General features: G+C 34.2%; 1 long non-coding RNA gene across 2 annotated transcripts; it reads left to right on the top strand.

Moving 5' to 3' along the window:
• The first annotated feature begins 2364 nt into the window (after positions 1 to 2364).
• Positions 2365 to 14219, top strand: LOC145629227 (uncharacterized). 2 transcript variants are annotated; one of them, XR_014111619.1, is made up of 13 exons: positions 2365 to 2447; positions 2748 to 2864; positions 2987 to 3214; positions 5238 to 5453; positions 6329 to 6359; positions 8088 to 8257; positions 9821 to 9930; positions 10451 to 10521; positions 10936 to 11081; positions 12984 to 13053; positions 13163 to 13257; positions 13666 to 13762; positions 13936 to 14219. It is a non-coding gene; the product is annotated as an uncharacterized LOC145629227 (long non-coding RNA). The 2 variants fall into 2 exon arrangements; XR_014111620.1 differs by lacking the exons at positions 2365 to 2447; positions 2748 to 2864; positions 2987 to 3214; positions 5238 to 5453 and having other exon boundaries at positions 6318 to 6359.
• Positions 14220 to 15756: the final 1537 nt, after the last annotated feature.

Genomic DNA, 15756 nt, shown 5'->3' with positions numbered 1-15756 from the left:
TTTGCTTGTCACGTGGACGTTGTTTGAGATTAGTACTTTTTCTCTCTCTCCTCCATTGAAGCACGCTGAAGCATTCTCTCCATTAAAACAGCTTCTTGAGGTAGATGGTTATCCTTCTTTATAGTCATCAAATATCTTCTCTCCTTCTGATTCACTTTCTCTCTCCTCTGAAATCAAATTGTACCAGAAATTCAGCATCAATTTGACCTAGGTTTTTAAGTTTAGGTGATGAAATTGCAGATGATGCTTGGGTTTTCTATCTCCTTTCATCAACACTGCTTCTTCTTCAATTCAATCTCTACAATGTATTTTCTCTCTCCTAATTCGGGTTTCTTTTGAATTTTTTTTGGTTTATAATCTATAATTTCTCGGTTGATTTTTTTCTTATATTCTGAGATTCGAATTTATTTTTCAATTTGATTGTTGGAATGGTTTTTCACTTTTTTGTTATTGGTTTTCTTGTCATTAGCAAGTGAATTTTCTTACGCACGTTAGGGTTTCCGCAGTCCAGTTCTCCATTGAAGCAATTGATTAGCGAAAAAAATGCGTCAGATCCAGTACTATGAGGAACACCTTGACGATACTTTTGATATCAGGTATGAATATATGATGATACTTATGAATACATAGTTTTCAGCTTACATGTATTCACCATACAAATTTTACCCACTTCCTGAAAACCCTATTTGAAAACTCTATTTCCTTAATTGCCCAGATTATTGCGCATAACCCTTTTTTTTTGTTTTATTTTATGGGTTTTAAGATTTGAGTTACTAGGATGAAGGACAAATCATCGAAATTGCCATCAGCATCACCTTTTAAATTGGCAAGTTGTTTGATCTTGATGTTTCTTGGGATAAGTTTAACTTTCTTGTCTTTGAGATTATTTCTCCTTTTAAATTTCTTTTATTTTTAGAAAAATTATTCTTGAATTCGTATTGATGCCCTACAACTGGGTTTGTTAGTTAAGTTTGACATCAATATGATTGATTTAGGATTATGTAGAAGATTGTAGTCCATCTTAATTAGTGGGATTTATTGGAGTTTTCGTCAATTTTCCAAATTAATGAGATTTATTGCAAGGTATAATTGAATGAGACTTATTGCAAGGTATAATTGATTTTAATTGGTGAGGGAATGACTTCAACGAGAGGGGGTGAACTAATGTTAGGGTGAAAGGGCAACATATAGGATAACATGCAGAGAGGAGGGAGAAAATATGTAGAGTACTTCAAAAGACCATTATAGTGTGAGGTAAAGATATGCACTTTCACCGGTCCATAGGCTCCATACTTATGTTGGAAACTTGGAATGTCGAGTGTTACATGGATACTCAGGTAGGGGTGAAAGTTCGGTTTGCGGTTTGTATTATGGCCAAAACCGAATCCAATTCGAATTAATTCGGTTTTGGATTTCTCAAACCGAATCTAAACCAAATTGAGATTTGGTCCAATCCAAACCGAAACTAACCAGATTAATTCAGTTTTCATAATTAGATTCCAATCCAAACCGAAATTTGTCCCTCCTTTTGCAACATTCGATCTCGAAACCCGAACTTCACCTAGAAAATTCCTGCAATTATTTAACTTTTTCTCGTTGAGTACATTCTTATGACTCCATTTCCCATTTCCACCACCACTCAATCTTTCATCAACCTTCCTTTCTCTCTCATCAATGGCAGGCAATTGATCTGATCACAACATGTTTCTCTCTCCTAAATTTGGGTTTCTTTTCATTTTTGCTTGGTTTGAAATCAACAATTCGATGTCTACATGTATTTTCTCTTTGGCTATCTTTTGATTTTTTCTTGGTTAATAATCTTTAATTTCTGGGTTGGATTTTTCTTATTTTCTGGAATTTGAATTAGATTAACGAAGAAAATGGGTCAGATCCAGTACACTGAGAAGCACTTTGATGATACTTATGAATTCAGGTATGAATATATGATTTTGAATTTAAATTAATATGGGGATTTTTCTGCAACTTTTTAGGTGAATCTTTGTTGTTTGATATCAAAGGATTAAGCTTCGTGTTGTTTATAGTCCATCTTTTATTGAGCCATTGAAGTGTTAAGCATTAGTACCTAAACCCTTATGGCCTTGTGAAACTTATATGGCATTCATATGGCCGTCTTTGGGTGATTTTTTTTTTTTTTTTTTTCTTGGGAACAAGATGGTGTGTTGTTGGAAGTCCTTACAGCTTTCCGGTCCATTGTTCGATTCTATAGCTGATGTATGCATCTGATTCCCTAAACATTTTTGTGTAAATCTGCAATGTCGTATACAAGTATCTATGTAATTTTCAATCAATGAACAATTTGATGCTTGAAAGGATTTGTATACTGATAATGATGTTCGCTGATGCAGGTTATTCCTAAATGAATGCCTCCTGAAGCCATCAATCTTGCTTCAGGACTACAGTATTCACCCAATCTTTGTTGCACTGCAGTAAGCAACCATCCTCACCCATCACCCTTTTCTCCCCCACATTTTCGCACAATCTCATTTGGCACAATCTCATTCTTATTTTCTTATTTGACCTTGCCTTCATGTAAAAGCCTCCCTCCCCTTCCAAGGGAAAAAAAAGTTACAGGAAATGATGGAATGGGTTGCATTCAAGGAAACATGAGAACGTCTAGATTTATATTTCCTATAAATAATCTTGTTAAATTATATTGTACGGTATTACCTGTTCGTAACTTTTTGCAAGTTTTAGAATCTGTACTTATCTTTTTGCCTTACTATTAGCTTGCAGTTGGAAGCATGTGTTCATCCTTTCTTTGATGAGCTTCGTGATCCCAATACTCGCCTTCCAAACGGTCGCCCACTGCCACCTCTTTTCAATTTCAATCAAGAAGTAGGCAGGTAATCAGTAAAGCAAATTTATGATCTTTCTAATCTATTTGAAATTACTGAGCTCTTTTCTATGGTTTTATGTTCTATCTTTTCCTAGCTATAAACAAGTTACTTTGTTCTTTTCCTAACAGATGTATATACTGAGGGTTTCAATGGTATCTATCAGAGCAGCTTTGAAGCTCCAACATGGCGGTGTCAAGGTCTATTATTGGGACCTTGACAATGAAATGACCCTGATAATTATATTTTCTATTCATTTGCATCTTCTTCTGCTAACTTATATCTTAACAACCTGAAGCATGGGAACTACGGGCTACTGACGAGGTGCAAGGTTGAGGAATGACTTCCGAGGCATTGAAGTATGAATGATCTCTTAGGTTCTTACACTCCTTGATTACTCTATGTATTTGGTTGCCTGATTGGATGCGTTGGAAGGAACTCATTAAATCATCTTTGCAGAATTGGTGCTGTCGCTCTCTATGATGTTCTTTAGAAAAGGGCAGGGGTTGGCAACTTGGCAAGTAGTACAAAGAAAAATATATTTTTAAAAGCCTTACAAAGAAGAGTGGGTTGAAGAAAGAAAGAAGGGGGGAAGGAACAAGAGGGGAATGAATAAAAGATGGGATAGTGGTAAAGACCAATTTTAACACCTTTAGGATACTTTTAAATTTGCAAAGCCTTAAAAGACGAGTTTGAGGATGATGGAGGAAGAGGAGGGCGAGAATATAAGTTCACCATTTTTAAAGTGTAGTTGAGGAAGAGATATGGAGCACTTTTAGAGAGAGAGAGAGTGAAAGGGAGGGGAGTAAGTACAACCTATAATTTTCAAAGCCATTTAAAGGAGGGAACATGGAGAAGAAGGATTTGGCATTTTATTGGGTAACATGGTACAAATCAAAGTTGGGTTGAGTATAGTTCGCATTGAGATCAATTAGAATTTTCAGAACTTAGTTTAGATCGATGAAATCGATTGGAACAGCCAAATTTACTTTAAATTGCTAAAGATTAGTTATGATCAATTGAATTTAGTTTTACAGTTTGGTACGAATCAGAGTTGGCTTGAATTAAAGTATGTAGAAGAGAGCAAGACCTGTTGTGTGAAGCTGATGCTGCCCCGTTGCTTCTGTTTTGATTTAACTCTGCATGTCCCATCAAGTCAGCCAACTTCATTTTTTATAATCACGTTAACAACAGTAATCTGTTAGGGTTACCTTTGGGCTCTTGTAATTTGTCCTTGTTAGTTTGGTCAAGGGCTGTGTTGTGGGTTGGTGTTTTGGGTAAACAGCCGCATAAGAACAGGGATTCAGTGGGCTAAATGTAAGATCTTTGGGAAGTCTCAAACAAATAATTATGAAACTACCCATTTTGCTTTTAAATTTGCGATTTATACTGGTTGGATTATAAATGCACTCTTTTTACCAAAAAAAAAAAAAAAAAAAAAAAAACTATACTCTTTGTGATGCTGAAATTGGCCTTATTGTCTTTTCGTCTACTGGGAAGCTCTTTGAATAATCCAATTCAAGGTCCCTCTTTCTTTCTGTCTTCTTCTTTAAACATTATTCTTGGTTTTTTTGCTCCTTTAGGTCTTGATCTGATGAATAGTGACTAAGATTGTGTGATTACCTTGTGACTTTTTATACGATATCTTAGAATTAATTAGAATTAAAATTTATAAAATTTTGAAGTTATTTTTCTGATAGATCCAATCTTTGGTTAGTAAATTTGTTAGTGTTTGCTAATTGATTTCAGAGATCTTGCTTGCTACACCTGCAATTAGGCCTAAAAAAAATATAGCTTATGAAACAGTTGTGTCTGAACCACCAAGATAATAATCATAAATTATTAGAGGGGGGAAGCTTTTCAGCTTATTGATATTCTTCTGAGAAGTTAAATTGGCGGATATGATCAACATGGAGCAGTGTATGTATTTGTTTAATAATTAGAAGAGTTGACCTTTAAAGTGGTTGTTAGCTCTTTGTTTACCTTTCCAGTACCGGTCCTTGTATTTGCTCTGGATTTGCATTTGCTTGCAATGTTATTCAAAATTCCTGTAGCTGTATTTGCTGTCAGTTTAGCTTGCAAATGTTTGTTGAAGCCGAGTCTTCAACTAATGCCTGTATGTTAGCCAATTGAAAATTATATATACCTGTATGACCTATGAAGATTAATTGATAAATTCTATACTAATTATGGGCTAAATATCTGTGCAATTTTGAGGTCATTAAGGAACTTCAATGATGTTAACATCGATTCGTTGTGAAAGTTGATTTTCCGCTCTGTACATCTTCATTCTGTAGTACTTTTATTTCAGTTTTCAGTTTTAATATAAAGATACCATGTCATGTTACATTGATATGCTTTCCTTGTGATACTTTCATCAAGTGGGATTGTGGGTTTTCGGAGGAGCTTTGCAAGTTGATGCAGTCACTGCTGCAATTCTTGGATTATCTGTGCAGCTCATTACTGGTGTTGTCACCTAGAAAGAATGCTTATTTGAGTCAGTTGCTTGGGATACCCTTACATAGTTTGCTGCACTTATTGCCTGGTTATTTCAAAAAGTATGGGCTCATTTCCTGGTTCAGGGAAACCATGGTCAAGGTCTGTGTTCTTTCCTCTTCCCCTGAATATTTTTCCTCTTTTTCCTTTTGATGGTAAAAAATATGTAAGTAATAACCATCCTTAATTAGCAGAATTTAAAGTGTCTACATTCATAGTAAGTTCATCATTATTTACCAACTGGATTTTGTGATATGTATTTCACATGAGTTTGGAATCATTGTCTTTAACTTTACTAAGTTCAGAAAAATATATGCTTGGTAAGTTAATCATTCTTTATATGATTCTGCTAATCCTTTTACTAAGTTCAGCAAAATATATGTTGATTAGCATTAACTTAACTAAGCCATTTGGAAATGACATTTGTCTGCAATCTGTTTTTACAACTGACTGCCTTCCTTTAAGCCCTTTTTTGTTTCCTTTCTGTTTGGGGGGTTACTAGGAATGGACTCAATTGGAGGAGAGGCGGTAGCAGTAGGTCCTGGATTCACTAGTAGAAAGGTGGTTGATCTTGTTGCTTATGCTGGTAGCCCAATGGGTTCTATGCAGAGGAGCAAATCTAAATTTGGACTCAGTATTTATGTCAGACAATTAAGCTAATTTTATCGGATATTTTGAATTAATTTTAACTGTTATAATTAGTTCCTGAATTTTCCTGATGCAATTGAGTATGTTGGTTTTGCTCAATTCTCATCTCTCTTCTTTTCTTTTTTTTTTTTTTTTTTCTTGTTTCGATTTGTAAGTGCAGCAGAGCAGATTGAATATCTTTGGCTCTTAGTTTACCACTTGAAATCAATGATCTCGCTTCAACTTTAGATCATCACTTGTATCTTTTTTTTTTTTGTGCCTGAAGTCAATTAGTATCATAATTTTCTTCACACATAGTGATTTTATTTCTGCCATTCTCTTTGTTTCAGATGTGCATATCCAGAGCTCAGTCATATATTGGTATGTAATATCAAAATTTTCTGTCAGAGTAATACCTGTATTCTTTTACTTATAAATATTGGCCAACTTGGGGGACCACATGTATACTCTTAGGCTGAAGCCAGTGTTCTTAGATGATGTGCAGATAGCCGGTTCCAATTATATTTGTTGCAGACTGAAACGCTATAAAAATTGTCAGAACATTTAAAGATCGACATGTAAAACTCAAAAGTAAATTTGAAACCATAAAAAAAAAAAAAAAAGTGATTGGCAATGAAGACTAATTAAGGGTGAGGGAGCCAGTAATATTAGACTTATTATTAATTTTAAAATCCATAAAACAAGTGTGAGTTGGAGTGAAGAATAAGTATGTGATAGACCCAAAAGTGGGCCAGCCCATTAAGGTTATCACCGTAGGTCCAAGATGGGTCAAGCTCACAAGTTGGGTCAAGAGCACAAGCAAATCAAACACAACGGTAACCAAGAGGAGGATGCAGCAGCTGAAACAGAAGTGGAGGAACAGGGAGAGCAGTAGCAATTGTCAAGGAAGCCAAATTGGGAAAGAGACAAGCTTGAAAAGGAAGAGACACTACTTTAGTAACCATGGCAAAAAGGTTGTTGTTCCCTAAGCCTTGGAAGTCAACTAGTATTAGTTTTAGGTTATGTGAGAGCTTGAGTATAAATTGTATAGTAGGTAGTAGTAGCCAATTATCCAGAAAGTTGTTGAGAGAATCCTTGTGAGAGTTGTAGCCTAAAGCTACTGTGAGATTAATAGCCTAAAGCTATTGTTATCCTTGTAACCTTTAGTTTCCATTGTTAATCAAATTACTCAAGCTTGCCTTAAATTAACATTAATTAATTGTACTTATTGTGTGAGAAAACCGGTTCTTGACAAAGTACCCAAAGGAGGGAAGGAAGAGGATGAGGGACAGATTGTTTAATTTAATTTGCTATAAATTGTACATTCGTAATGTATAAGTGAAGAAAGACATAGCAAGGGGGGGAGGAAGAAAGGAGGTGAGGTTGAAGATGAGAAAGAAAGAGAGATACAAGACAAAAATGAGAAAGAATCGAGAACTTTTAAAAGACAGTTTTAAAAATGTATTTTGTTTAATAATAAGACATCTCTACCCTTTTAAAAACCAGAAGTTGTGTTACTATTTGAATCTACAGTGTGATTCTGAAAATACCCCTCTGTTGTTTTTTTTAACAGCTGTCTTGGTCTTTTGGTCAGCTTCTTTTCCTCTACCTCTCCCGAATTCCCTCATAGCCATTCATCTCTTTTACTTCATTTCCATTTCCAAATTCCCACAACAGTCAACACTCAACACTCATATATATATATATATATATATATATATATATATATATATATATATATATATATATATATATATATATATATATACAACACTCAATCTTTACTTGTCTCTCTCCTCTATTTCATTCCATGATTTCACCTTCATCAGATGGATTACCTTCATCTTAATCCCCCTCAAATTCTTGGTTTCAGAATTTTGCCTCTCTGTTTGCGATTAATCAATGAATTTGGGGATTGGGTTTAATCTGTAATTAGAAATTTCGATTGAAGATTTGAGGAAGGATTATACTATCGATCTGAAATTCTCCCCGAGCAACAACAACGAAGAAGCAAATTAAAAAAATGGGTATTTTTTATTTTATTTTATTTGTTGTTAGCTTACATTCATCAAGAGCTGATGTTACTTTTTGATTTTTTGGGGTTTTAAGGGAGCTCAAGGATCTATAAATGGAGTTCGATATTTTCATGCCAAATTGGAGAAATCTGCTTCTTTTGTTCGACCTGAGGAAGCTATCGTCGATCCCTAAATCATTAGGGATGAACCGGAAGAAGTTGATGAGGAAGATGGCGAAGATCTTTACAATGATGATTTTCTCAAGTAATCGTTTTCTTCCTCTTTTATTTAATTACCTTTAAGGAGCGTTCATGTTTCATAATTTCGTATTTTTATTTTTTGGGTTGTGGGAATAGTGATTACCGGGATTTGGGAGAGCAAGATCAGTATGAAGAAGAGGGGTTGAATAATTCCTATTGGAAGATTATGCAGCTGATGGGATTTGAGTCAGATTATGCCGCTGAAATGGAGCTTGATTTATAAAGAACTGTTAATGAAAGCTATATATGCTATAAATGATAATTTATAAAGTGCTGTAAATGATAATTTATAAAGAACGGATTTTTTGTGTGAATTTTGTTAGGAAGGATGATAAATTTTGTTGAATCGATTTTGGTAAAGGTTTTGACTTTGATTATATATGGTGATTTTGGTTAGATCAAGCTGCATAAGTTATATATTACACAATATTACTAATTTTGTATGTTAATTGATGAATAATTATAATTTTGAGAACTTGTGAAATTTGGGGAATTGCAGCATTGGATTAATTGGGGAATTGAGGTTGGAAACTGGAAATTGAAGGATTATTCTATGAATATATGGGTTAAATGCAGAGATGAGGAATTTATGAAGGGAAATTCTGTTTATTTTTTGATGTGGTTGGATGTGTTAGATCAATGTATATGGATACTCGCGATTTAAAGGTATATTTGACGTGGTAATGGATGGTTGGATTGTGGTGGGGCTAAAGTTGGATCATCTGTTGGACGACGAAGGAAGTTATATGATTCTTGGCATAAATAGATTATGGTTCAATTGGCTAATGGGAGGAGATTCTTGGTAGAAATTGGTACTGAAGATTTGCTCTATATGGTTGAGCACTTTATAAATTATCATTTAGTTGATGATGGGATTACTTAGAAAGTGTTGTTAATGTGTTGGTCATACTGTTTTTGCATGGCTGTTAAGTAGGGAGAGAGTGAGCTATGAGCGAGCTGTATATTTTCCATAAATTTATCACATCATAATGTCACCATTCTGTAATATAGGTAATCTATGTGTAAATGTGTGTTAAGCCTGTTAACTATGAACCTAAGAATTTTGAAGGAAATATATCTGTTGTTGCTTAGTACTAAAAATTGCAATCTGGATTCTAATACCAAATTGATTATATTTAGAAGCATTAAAAAAAAATCTCGGGTCTCACCATATGGGTTTTCCCCTCTCTGGTAACCCTTCACTTAACATAGAAGCTAAGTAAACAGTTCTGGATTGTAAAAGTAGAAACACAAATTGTGGCCTATATGCTTTGATTACCACTGATAATTTTGATAAATCTGATTAGATTTTATCCTGTAATGAAAGCTATCATTTGCACTTGTTCTGGTTGTTTCTGTAGGCTGTGCCATATATGCTGAGTATTTTATCGGAATAGTTAGAGATGAGTTTTGTTATCTTGCTTAGGTTCATAAATTGCCCTACACTGTTGATTGCTTTTTGTACTCGTGGTTTGGACTGTTGTTTTTAATATGCTTGGTTCCTGCTTTTGTAAGTCACCAATAAATTAGAGGACAAAATAATTGATGGCATAGTCTCTTAACGCAGAGAGTTAGGGCAGTGGGTTACTCTCAGCCTATCAATATCGGTGAAATGTTTTCCGAAGGGTCTCTGAATCCATATGTTGATGGAGACGATCCTTATGCATTTAATTAAAGGTAGAAAATTATATCCTTGTATCTTTCTACATAAAATCATGCTATTTGATTCTTTTTACTCTGATGTTGGTTATTCATTTGTTTGTTTTTGATGTTGGGTATGTCGCTTTGCATTATCTTTTGTTAGGTCAGATTAATTGTGTTGAAATCAGAGGGGTGGATCGGAAAAGCTATGGAGAATCGTAGCATTCTGTTCACTCAATTGTGGTTCAATTTTTTTTTTGCTTTTTTTTTTTCCTATAATTTGGGTTATAATGTGAGATTAATTGGGTTATATGTGTGGGATGAACTGGGTTATTTTTCTTGGCTTAAAGAGGTACTTGGGATCGAAAGAATACTACTCCTATTGAAATCAATTATAAAATCAGAAAGTCGTGTTAAAGTGCATGGATTAGATTACCCATAATAAATTGAGGAAATTTACTGCTATAGAGTATAGATATATAAAACGTCGGCCATGAGTTGTAGCTGTGTGTGTAAACTCTAATGCCTCATCTACTTTGCTTTATTATCATGGCAGTGCTGGTGATTTAGGTCAGATGTTTGATCTTTTTGTGGAGCTTAGCAGTCGTCTTCGTGTTAATCTTATGGGTAATTTTGTAAATTTTTCTAATCTCTGATATGTTTTAGTTTTCAAGGGTTATTAAGCTGAAATTTGTTGCCCCATAAAGTATGAAATTTTATATCTCATGATAGACAATTTTCAAGTCCCTGTGAGTAGATGGTAAACAAGTGCTTTAGGGTTTTGGTTCATTTGGTATATATAAGAGGCATAGATAGCAGGATTTAAGAAAGTCATGAACTAAATCTGGGGTTTTGGATTTGGAGTGTATCTTGAATTTGGAACTTGTATAACAAGTTTTGAGTGTAATTAAGAAGCACAAGTTATAAACAGAAGTTAAAAATATAAATTTTAAATTATGATCCTCTTCTTATGAATAATGCTGCAGCAGAAGTTAGGGGCTGTTGGTTTGATTTTTACTGAACATCTTATTGCTTTTACAGAGGAAGGTCAAGTAATTTGCCGTCAGATCCAACATCTGTAGGTCGGGGGATTGTAAAGGCTGAACTGAGATAGTTGTGGAAGCTCGCTCACTGGAAACGAATAACTTTGAGATGATCTTGAGAAGATACAGATTCAATATTTTTAGGTAAATTGTTTTATATTTATACTGATTCAACTTGCAAGTTGTTTTGCCTTGATAAAATATTGGCGGACAAGTGAAGAATCGGTGCTTATAGTCATCTACTCATCTCATAATAAAACAATTGAACATGAAGAACCATCTTTAGTGACAAATTTTGGGCTAAATTTGTTGCAACACTTTTGAATATTTGTATAGAAAGGTAGCAATATATCATGTATTTTATATCTTGTATTATTGAGTATGACAAAATTAAACAATGTTCATAAATTATTTGAGACAAAGGAAGTGGCATGATTATGGAAGACTTGAAGTGCCATAGTAGATTAAGTTCGTAAAAGGTCTGCATTACGGATGCATATTTAATTAGTGGTAATCAAAGCATGCAGGCCATCATTTGTGTTTCTACTTTTACAATCCAGAACTGTTTACTTATCTTCTATGTTAAGTGATGGGTTACCAGAGAGGGAAAACCCCATAGATTAAGTTTCAAGCATGCTTTGATTATTGTCAACTACTCCGATTTGCTATTCATTATTTTCATAAATTAGTTTATGGGTAATATTGATATTGTGCTTTTAGTGTCAGATCTGATTTCTAGTCATACTGAAGATTTTATTTAATTCAGATATGGGTTTCTCTATTATTTTTTTTAAAACCGTCAAATTTCCAAACTATAATTTTTTTTTTTTTTTGACAAAAACCACACATTTTATTAAATCAAGAGCAGAATATCATCCTTTACAAAGTATGCTGTTTCATGAGGAACTTCCTCAATCCACACATGCAACCCATCACAATTCTTACTAATCTGAGCCAAGTTGTGTGAAACTTTGTTTGCCTTCCTGCCTACATAAGAATGTTTAATAGATATACAAGTTTTTGCAATCTCCAAAATATCATTCATGATAAAACCAAAGCTACTGTACTCCGTTCTTTGGTTTTTCAGAAAGTGAAAAGCCTTGATGTTATCATTAATGATAATTTTAATTTTCTTATGTTTGAAGGAACCGTTTTAATTACTTTAGTCATGAGGTTTATGCTCTTGCGGAAAACTTCCGAACAAAAATTATAATTTATTAAAATAACATGGTGAATTTATGATAAAAAATGCCCTTTTGATTTCTTGATTATCCTTGTTGAGGCAGTGCTTGTACCTTGATAATATCCGTAGACAGAAAATTATATTGGTATTGTTTAAAGAGTTATCCTTTGTAGGTGTCGTAGTTTCTGCTGCAGATGGATTGCATAGTTCTAATAATTTAAAGAGGTATTGGAAAAGGGAATGGGTTATCAGAAGGTTGGTGGAGCTTAGAGATAGAGGTGCCTGGAACGGCAATCTCTGTGATGATGTATGGAGGAGGCTTTGGTATGGTAATGACATGAGTTTGATCTAGAGATCGTAGAAATTTTAATTCTCCCTTGTGTATTGGCTATTTCTTTCAGGTTGTAGGTGTTATGTGTTTATTGGTTTGACTATTATGGCTATTATGGAGATTGAAGGCCTTTTCCACAAGTTGCCATGTTCTTGGATTTGCCCCGCATAATTTTCAATGAATTGATAATTTCTTTTGGGCTATTAGGTATCTCGAATCTTGGCTTTTAGGTGTTGTGGCCTTTTCAGCATCAATTTCTAAGGTTGTATTGAGACTATTGACTGTAGGTTGTCATACAAGTGTCTTTGATTTTTGTCTCCTAATGGATGTATGAGGCTTGTTGTACTCATGTTATAGTTTTCCCATATATATCTAACTATTTTGCTAGATATTAACCAACTGTTTGCAACAACTGAATCATATAGTCTTTCATAAGTATCTAACTATTTTTTTGAACTAATTTAAAGATAAATGACTCCTTACTATCGTTAGTTGTAAAAATTAAGTATATGACAAGTTTCATATTTTGCAGTGGGGAACTCGACTACCTTGTGATTGACATGCCACCGGGGACTGGTGAAATTCAGCTAACTTTGTGTCAGGTTCTTGTTGCCTGTGCTTATTCTAGGTTTAAAAGAAAAAGTGGAGAAAAAATGGAAACATAGTTCTTTTCCCCTGCATTTGCTGAATTTTGTAGCATATTTTTGTCAGGTTGTTCCATTAACAGCAACAATTATTGTTACACTCCTCAAAAGCTGGCATTTACTGATGTTGCTAAAGGAGTTCGCAAGTTCTCAAAGCTCAAGGTTTGAATCTTATGTGCAGAAACCCCTATTGTACAGTTAATTACCTTCTGCTTTTCTGTTTACAACCTGTGATGGGACTGTATATGAATATATTTGACGTAAACAAATATATTTATATACAGTCCTATCACAGCTACTTGCAAGAATTTTCTATCTTCTTCGGAATCAATATTTAGTCTACTCTCGAAATTGAAAGGTTTGTTTTCAATTTTCCCTTTTCTTTCTAGCTTTAGGGTTTTTATTTCTGGGTTTTGATTTGAAATAGTACAAAAGTAACGTGAATTAACAATCATAATTGCTACTGTAAATGGAAATTAAGTTGTGTAATTTCTATATATCGGGAGGTTGTGCTCTGGTACTTGCATTGTTATCTTTTCTTATTCAAGTTTGCTACTTGTATGATTTTAGGGCACAAATATATTTATATACAGTCCTATCACAGCTACTTGCAAGAATTTTCTATCTTCTTCGGAATCAATATTTAGTCTACTCTCGAAATTGAAAGGTTTGTTTTCAATTTTCCCTTTTCTTTCTAGCTTTAGGGTTTTTATTTCTGGGTTTTGATTTGAAATTCTGGGTTTTGATTTGAAATAGTACTAAAGTAATGTGAATTAACAATCATAATTGCTATGCATTGTTATCTTTTCTTATTCAAGTTTGCTACTTGTATGATTTTAGGGAACATAATGTGGATGTTATGCTCTGGTAATTCCAGTCTTGAGGGTGCTGTCAACTGGATAGTTGAACATGAGAATGATGCTGACATTGATCAGATGCCCATGGTCCTCATGCTCTTATCAATACCAATTTTATTTCCTATTTAATGTTCTTTGTTCCAACTTTGTTCTGTCATTTCTCTCCTGCTACGTGTATTTTTGGCTGAAAAATGTGAAAACTCCATGCACCATTTAGGCAATGTTGCTAATGTTTTTTGTTGTTTATTTTTATCATAATTTTCTTTATTTGTGTCCTTGATTAGTACCTATCTCAAAATTACACTAGAAATGGTTGGGTGGAGCAGAAACCTCCTGTTCCCCTTACCCCTTAACAAACATGGGAATTTGAGAGTTGGGTATTGAACTTTTCAATCCCACCTACACTCCCTATCAAACATATACCCTGTGATAGGTGTTGGTTGCATGGCTAATTATTTTCACTTTGTCCATCGGTCCATCTCTTAATGGTATTACTGGTTGTCGTTTTGGGCCTTAGGCTTTGTTCATCCTCAAAATTTACTGCTTATTTTAGCATACGTGAGAGAGAGAGAGAGAGAGAGAGAGAGAGAGAGAGAGAGAAACATGAGGTGAGGATGTAGTGTGTTACATGAGCATGAGAGAGAGAAACATGATGAGGTTGTGTGAAACTAGATTAGATGTGTCTGTGTGTGAGAGAGAGAGAGAGAGAGAGAGTGAGAGAGAGAGAGAGAGAGAGAGAGAGAGAGAGAGAGAGAGAGAGAAGATGGGGAGGTAGTGTGAAATTAGATTAGATAAGCAAGAAAGAGAGAGAGAGAGAGAGGGTGTAAGGAAATGGAGTGAAAATTTTAATCAAAAGGTTGGAGTCAGAATTAGAAGTAAAAGAAGGAAATGAAAATGAGTAGAATCTAAATGATGCCTGTCGCACCTTGATGACCATTATGTGATATCACCTTCCATAAGTCGTGTCCTCTTCTTGCTCTGTGGTCTTTGTGCTGTACATAAAAGGATAGATTTGATATGTGGTTATAATAGGTGTTTTACTGTGGAAGATAGATATCATGTATATTCTTGTTGGCTTTCTTGTTGTGCTCAATCCATCAATTGGATATTTGATGTATTGTAATAAAGATCCAGGATACGTCGTCAAAATATCTGATAATTTTGGTGATCCTAGGAAAGCATAGGTGTTACAAAATAGCTGTTATACAATCATATATAACTGTATTCTGTTGAGGGGTATTATGTATATTAGACATTCATTGGTCAATGTTGTTAAGGAGTGTACTGTGGGCAGTTAATTGTGATGTATGCTTGCTTAGCTTATACTTGGAATTCATATGAATGTTTTATCATGTGTCCTTGTAAGTCTTGTTAATATGTCGATCCTTTTTTGCTCCTTAAGCATGTTGTGCTGTAGAGGGGTGTTTAGAATAATGAATACGCTGTGTATCAATTTTAAAAGTTGAACTACGAGTGCTTGCCTGTTTATACCCTTAATTGTGGCTCTAATTAGATAATTCAATGTACACTATATAAGAATTGTTTAATGAACATCTGAGTATTATATAGTTTCTGTGTTTGGTAATTATATTTTTTTTATGAATAGTGTAGATTATTGCAGATTTGCAGGTGTTGAAAACGTCTCATTTTGGGTAAAATTTTGCTTATCTTTTCTGCATATGTTATTTTCTTGTGTTTCAGGAATAATTGGCTATTTTCTTACCAAAGGACTTGTGTAAATCACCTACTAATACTATAATATGAGTAGTTGAGTACTCTTCTATCTTGTGATTTTGAGAGGCGA

This window comes from Chenopodium album, chromosome 4, assembly GCF_948465745.1.
Source record: "Chenopodium album chromosome 4, dcCheAlbu1.1, whole genome shotgun sequence".
Classification (NCBI taxonomy): Eukaryota; Viridiplantae; Streptophyta; class Magnoliopsida; order Caryophyllales; family Amaranthaceae; genus Chenopodium; species Chenopodium album.
The sequence above is the reverse complement of the archived record's forward strand: the minus strand, read 5'-3'. Positions and strand labels throughout refer to the sequence as shown.